The sequence below is a fragment of the Prionailurus viverrinus genome, chromosome D3 (assembly GCF_022837055.1).
Source record: "Prionailurus viverrinus isolate Anna chromosome D3, UM_Priviv_1.0, whole genome shotgun sequence".
NCBI lineage: Eukaryota > Metazoa > Chordata > Mammalia > Carnivora > Felidae > Prionailurus > Prionailurus viverrinus.
The window spans coordinates 60,111,379-60,119,150 of NC_062572.1; positions in this window are offsets into that span (position 1 = coordinate 60,111,379).

A 7,772-nucleotide genomic window follows, 5' to 3' on the forward strand; every position below is an offset into this window, starting at 1 on the left:
ATCCTTCTAACAACTAAAATTCCCACAATTAAGAATACTTCTAAAATAGACCATTTCTTCATATGCTATGTTTGCATCAACCTTGTCCCAGTCTTATTTTTAGAACTTTAAGTAATCTTTACTTTCTATTTGTTGTCTGTATTTTGAATTGTCTCAGAAAGTTCTTTCTGGGGTGCCTGGGTGGTTCAGTCGATTGAGTGTCCGACTCTTAATTTCAGCTCAAGTTATGATCCCAGGGTCATGGAATTGAGCCCTGCATTGGGCTCCATGCTGAGCATGAAGCCTGCTTAAGATTCTCTCTTTCTCTCCCTCTGCCCCTCTCCTGCTTTCTCTTTCCCTCTCTCAAAAAATAGCAAAATCAAGTTCTTTTTTAGACTGCTCCTCTTTTTGGCCCATGGAAAGTAGTTGAGCAAGCAGGGTGTGATGCTGAGGGTGGCAGGAGGGAGCCTGAATAACATGGCTGCTGTTAAACCATTGTTAGCTTCCTTTCCGTGAGAATTAATTATGTGTACTCAGAGTTGTGAGAAATGTGGGAGCAGATCCTATCCTCCTAACACCTCCCATTCCTTCAAGCATAGGGGCTGGTATATGGCTGACATACATTCATACACACATACATACATACATACATACATTTATTTATTTATTTACTATCTATTTTTCAAGTTATTATTATTATTATTATTATTATTATTTTAATAATCTCTACACCCAATGTGGGGCTCAAACTCATGACCGGAAGATCAAGAGTAGCATGCTTTACTTACTGACTGAGCCAGCCAGGTGCTCTTATGGTTGATATTTAATCCCCATTGTTTAATAATTATAAACCCACAATGAGAAGCAATGGCCTCTGCTTGGAGCCGTCTCCAGGTTTGGTTTGGTTCAAGGGAAAGTCTTAGGTTTGCTTAGGGACCCAGCCTTAGTGGCCTCCAAAGTGAACTTCTCAGCTTAAGCTTTCTGTGGACTTTTCCTCATTGAGGACTATGCCATTTCCAGAAAACAGATGTTCTTTTGGCCTATTGCATTTGTTGTCAGATATTCTTTCACTTGCAACACCAAGACAAGACATGTTTTCTCAGCTGGAGGGATGTTGTCTTAGGGGAGAAGTTCCATACAATGGAAGTTCAGGAAACCCAGGGATATGATTTAGAAGCAATTCACTAGGTCAGAGACACTGTTAAATCAGAGATGTGGCAGGGGGAAAGGAGAGAAATCTGGAACTGTTAGTTATTTTGTCTACAAATCAAGGCATGCTAAACTTTTTCACTTTTCACTTCCATTGAAACAATGACCGTAAACAATGTGCAATGCTAAAAACTAATTAAACGGCTACCCTAAATCAACAAAAATGGGTAAGTTGAATTTTAAGCTACATTTGCTCCTGTGAAATGTGTGTGGGGCAACATAAGGGGAAATGTGCTTCTCTCATTTGGGGCCTGTCCCAGTGCTGACAATTCTAAGTCAGGCTTGGCTGATAGTGAGTGGATCAGCCTGTCTCCATTATCTCAGCTGGCTTTATTCTGACTGAGCACCCCCTTGAGTGTCTCATCATCATCATACATTCCTGAAAGCCATTTGTCCAACTAAAAAATTCTATTTTTTTTCCTGCTTAGCTAAATTCCACCCATCCTAACAATGCTCTCTGTTCTTTCATTCAGTTCACCCAGTGGTCCTTCAACATTTAGAAACAGATACTTCAATGGCTGTACCACTTACTGGCCACTTGTTACATCCAGCCTCATGAAGTCTGTTCATTCTGCTCTTACAATTCTTATCAGTTTCACAGTACCCCTTGCACCCTATGCTAATCAGGAAGGGCAAGGCTATCTATGCAGGAACAAAAGATTCCCAAACTCTGGTGGCTTAGCACTACAGAATTTCATGGTTTTGTTTAAGGATCTAAACCGAGTAGGTCTCCTCCATCCAGTAATTGTACCCTAGAGCACAGGGTCCCTTTGGTCACTGTCACAGGGGTAGATAGTGTTTTTCACTGACTCATCTTGGTTGTGAAGCATATGATTCCAGCTCACATTTCATTGGCCAATTAGTCACACAACTATGCATCTGCAAGGCAGTTGATAAGCACAGTTTTCCAGGTGTCTGGAAGGGGAGGAGAACTGGATATTGGGGAACACTCTGATGCCAGTCATATCCCCAACTACACAATAACTTTGTGAGAGAAGATTTGACATCTTATATTTCTTAGCATTTACCTTGATGTTTTAGGTAAAATAGTCTCTCAATAAATGTTTGTTGAATAAGTGACATCATCAATTACCCTTTATGAAGCATTAATTTGTGACAAGATTTATGCTAGCAACAAGTAGAGTGGAGTAAAGACTTGAAATTAGGGTCTGGCACATGGTAGATCATGCATTCATTCATTCATTCCACAAATACCTATTTACTGCCTTCTATGTTCCAGGCATTGTTCTAAGTGTTTGTGAAAATGTACTGGTCATTATCTTTGCAGAACTTACTTTCTAGAGAAGGAAACAAATAACAAAATAATATAACAGGGAAACTAAATAGTATGATAGAATGTCACGTGCTGTGGAAATAAAAGCAGAACTCGGTAAGGGATATAGAGACTATGGGGGTTGGGGGAAAGGCAATACTCAGTAGGGCCATCAGGGCAAGCTTCATGAGCTGAAATCAAGAGTTGGATGCTTAGCCGACTAAGTTACCCAGGTGCCCCCCGGTGTGGTGTGTTTAAAGAATAGCAAGGAGTTTGCATGACTGGAGTGAGACTGTGTGATCCAGGGGAATATAGGGTTAAAAAGGGGATGGGGACCACCTCATAAGGGCTTGTAGGCCATTGTAAGACTTTTTTGCTCTGAGTGAAATGGAAAGTGCCATTGAGGAGTTCTTGTGCGTAGTAATACATAATTATATGTGTGTATATGTATATTTTAATCCAAAGAGAAAAATTTAGTTTTATGTCTCATTTGCATACAAAGATACATTTCTTGGCCCTTATTATGATGCCTTCTATGTGTCTTTTCAGAGAACTTCTTCATGTACTGTATCATAAAACAACAATTGTAATGATAGATGTGGCTCGTACTACTATCATCTCCCCTCCCATATGTCACCATTATGGTACAGGACCTAGATGGAAATCGTGCCTAGAGTCCTGTGGCCCAGCTACCCAAAGGATGGGGCTTTTGGGGACTGGCTTCTCTCTTACCAGCCTCCCAAATGTTCATACTGCAGGGTCTTAAAGAAAGAAACTTAATCAACAGAGTCAAATGGGTGGTGAGATGAGTTTCGCATAATTCCCACTCTCATCGAATCTAAGCATCTCTTAATAAAACTCACAGTTGTTGTGGGGAAGGGATATGGGACTCCAGTCTCTCCAGCCCGCTGAGCCACCACCTGCTCCCGGCAGGGGCTGCACCGTTAATCCCCTGAGCATCATTGCTTATTTCCCAGCCTGCTTTCCCTTCCAGGAAGAAAACAACCACTGGTTTGTGAGCTGCAGCAGTCTCTCTCTCTGTGCCATCAGAGCCTTTGTGGCCACTGCCTGCACCACGCCACCAGTGACCCCAGAGTGACGACCACTTGCCCCCAGTATTCTTAGGAGACTTTTCTTTTTAACTGATTAATTTACCACACTTGCTCATTTTCATTGTCTCAGGCCTGTGGAAGTTAGGGCTGCTTCCTTTCCCCAGGCCAGGCCTCAGTTATTTTTATTTATTTCTTCTTTTGCCACGTGATAGTGATTTTTGGATACAAAACCAAGAGTGATTAACAGGCTTTCATGATCATCCCTTAATTTGCTATTAGACATACGATCATGAAATCCCCATGTCTTACTGGCTCTGCTCCTATTCTGCCCAGATGGGCTCTACTTGATCTTCCTAGTGTGTCCCCAACACAACTATTAAGCAAACACTTGGTAGGCAATAATTCTCTCCTACCAGTTAGGTGTCCAACCTTTTTTGAGAATATTAACTCTTTATCTGATGGTTATGTTGCATACACTCCCTCACTTGGCTCTTTGTCTTTGCTAACTGGGTAGATTACACTCCATTGGTGACCCCCAACCCACCCATTTCTGCCTTTACTATCCTGCTTATTGCCCTGGGATGTTGACCCCTGCAAACCTCCTCCCTCAGGCTCCCATGCAGCCCTCTGTTTGGAATCGGCAATGGGAGTCACTGGCAGGATGCTGGGGTGGTAGAGAGAGCGAGGTCAGGATGATTCTATTCTATTCTCCCCTTGCTTTGGGCAGCAGGTCTCGTTGTAGCTATGTCTCTACATTACCTGCCAGGTGGGCCCTCCTCCAGGACTGTGGCTCCTATGAAGTTCTGGTAATATCACTTCCTCCATCTTCTGACCCCTCAGGTCCCTGAGGTTCTAATCTTTGGGTGTCTTGACATCTTTCATTGGCTTCCTTAAACCTGCTCCTAGTCCATCACTAAATTCTTTTCAAAACCCTAGCATCAGTGCCTTCCATTTCCTGCTGGGCCCTCACTATATACTAATGAGCGACTCTCTCTGAAGGCAGGGACAGGGTTTGAATGGTGCTACTGGGGCTCCCTATTGTCACATCTCTTAGGGTTCCTATCCTCACCTTTTTTTGCTTGACAGTTTGCTTAGGTGACGTCAAGCACAGTCACCCTCTGAGTTGGGGTGACTCAGTACCAACTGAGGGCGCTACTGTGGCTCTGAGGCAGTAGGAGGGGGGTTGAAATGAGGAGGTGTGTTCATTGCCTCGTGGAAGTCCACAGACTGGGTGGGGATATAAGAAAACAAATACAATTAAAACACAATCAATGGTGATCATGAAAATAGGACAGTTATTATTTAATGAGCACTTAATATGTGTCAGGCTTTGGGGCATGACAGATTTCATTAAGGAAGCAAAATTTGACCTGAACCTTGAAGGAAAGAAATTAAGATACACCAAGGAAGAGGAAAAGAGAAATGAGGACATAAATGACAGTACTATATCCTGAAGTAATGACTGCCCAACTGAAGGGAGTCAGGAAGGGGCTGCCCATGCCACATGATTGTCCCTAAGACCTTGGGCTCCAGTGGGCTGGACTTCCCTGCGCTCAGATCTAGGGCTTAGCCATGGAGTTTAGCTTTCCTAGGGCACAACTGCCTGCACTTAAAGGGTCTTCACAACTCTTCATTAGCTCATGCTTGGATTTCCTGTCTAGAATGAGGGCCGTGAGCTTCTGCTTTGCCTCACTCCTTGTTTTGTGTTGGTCTGGTGGGGACATGTGCTCCTGTGGCCACACCCATTTCTCTATTCATTCTACTTACTCTCTTAGATAGATGCACCTGTCCACTTTATTCTCATCCGCACTAACCGTATAGCCATACAAAACCATCCTACAAGTCCTTAGTTGTGGGCCCAGTTGTACACCTATACTCAAGCAGGTGGGCACAGCTAAAGAGCATGCCGTACCAACTATGCCAGTAGTGGAGCCACAACCTCACTAGGTTCTCCACATTCCCCAGCAACCGCTTTGTATGTTCACGATATCCTCTGATTCCTAAAGATTGTCATTGCAGACTCTCCTCATCCTTCTTTAGACATTTGCTGCCTTCTCCCAGTTCTTACTCACCTCCCCACACCCCTCAGATGTTCTCACTGCCTTTTCTATCCCTCCTTGACTAGCTTCTTCCATGTTTTGCTGTGTCTGTATGTTCATCATGTGAATAGTTTACCTCTCTTCCCTTACATTGCCTATACTCTGGGGATTGTCCTCTCTCATCACTTCCCTGTCACCTATACCCCTGTGATCTCTCCATATCAATTTACGGAAACACACGTGAATTCTCCAATGGCCTCCAGATGGCTGAACCCAAAGGACTTTTATGGTTCTTATCTTGCTTTCTGCAGCATATGGCATTGATGTTGTTCTTCCTGTGGGATCTTGGTAAGCATCTTTCCTCATGTCATCTCCTGACTCCTCTTTCTCAGATGTCTCCTCTGCTTTCTCTAACCACTGTCTGTATCTCTTTTACTCTCTGTTCTTCCTTTTATCCTTTCCTAACTGAACTCCTAAACTCAGATTCCTCTTTCTGAGCAATGGAGTAAGCTGGGGCAGTGATTAGAACCATGGACTCTAGACCCAGTTGCTGTGAGTTTGAATATTTGAATCTTGAAGCTACTGTTTCCTAAATGGACAATTTATCATACTTTGTTCTGCCCCCACATTGAAGTAGAGCCTAGCCTATAGTCAGTGCTTAATAAACATCCATTATTATCCATTCAGTCATTGAAGCACAAACCTAGAAGTCATTCCATATTTCTCTTTCCTCACCTCCTCATTCTAGTCCAGCAGCAAGGATCTTGATCTTCTGGTTGTTTCTCAGAGTTGCCTGTTTTTTTGTTTTCTTCGGAGCTGCCTCAGGTCAGAGACTCATGTGGGGTTTGATTCTTAACTGTTTTATTTGTTTCCAGGTTTACCCACCTTGGTCCAATTTTACATTGCAGCCAAAATAATTTTCCTAACAAACAATTATGACCTTCACTAAAATGCTTAAAATCCTACTGGGGTTGCCACTGTCTTCAGGACAGAATCCAAATGCCTTGGCATATAATGAAGGGCCCTTACAGATCTGCTTCCTCCTCCTTTCCAGGCATACTTTTTACCTCCTGCAAGTTTCCCAATATACATTCCATGACCCAGCCGTCTAATTTCTTAAATATACTCACCAGACATGGGTCCAGAGCTCCTGGATGAGACTTATTGGGATTTAATGTTCCCAGAATCTGCATATTTGATAAATACTTACCACCCTACATGTGTCTAATGCACTTAAAAAACTGGAAATCGTTGCTCTGGAAAATACAACAAATCAGTGCCCCATTCTTGCCTTTTACAGGAGGTCAAAATGAAATTAATCAATGGCTAGATGATGTAATCCTGGCTATAAATGCTATAAAAAGGATGTTACAGAAAGGTGCTGTGTTTTCTGTGTTTTTGCCTACTCTTTGCCCACTATTTCTACAGTGTGTCACTCACCATGCCTAGTCTTTGCTAGCTTATGGAGAGGAGTGTGGCTTTACACATGGTCTTGTGAAATGTGGGAAGAAGGACTTACCCCACTCGTTCTCCATGGACACTGAGCACATTCCTCCTTATCATGCCTGAACCAAGACCCATGTCCTCAGAAAACAGGAAAGTTTATTTTAAATCTTGGGTTTCTTTTGCATGTATCTCAGCTGGCTCAGGGCATGAGCTTTGTGGAAGAAGGAGACATAGGAACTCCATCTGAAGTGTGAGGGGAAAATGAGGTGAAATGATTAGTGTTGGGATCAGAGTTCCTGGGATCTAACTTAAGCAAATCAATGTATTCTCTTGGGCAAGTTATAGATCCACTGGCTATCATGTTGGGCACCTTTAAGATGGGTTGTGGAAAATGATTATCAAATTAGTAGCATCAGTGTACCTTCTTCACATGATCAATTTGAGAATCCAGTGGGATACAGGCTATGACAACACTTTTAAATCTTAAAATACCATGATGCAAAAACAGATTACAGAAGCTTGGAAATTTCATCTGACCCTCTGATTGTTAGGTTTTCTAATTGATATTTTTCTTCCAAATGTGAGGTGGATCTTAAGTGTGGGTGACAGCGGGGTGGGGGGCGGGGTTAATATCTGAGGAGGGATTACAAAAGGACTACATTTTGAAATGAATGTTAATAACAGGGCTAGGCTATTCCAACTACCTTTTCACTGTTCTTCCTTCATAAATGACCCACTACATTTCCTTGCCAGCTTTTTCCTTTTTTAGAGAAA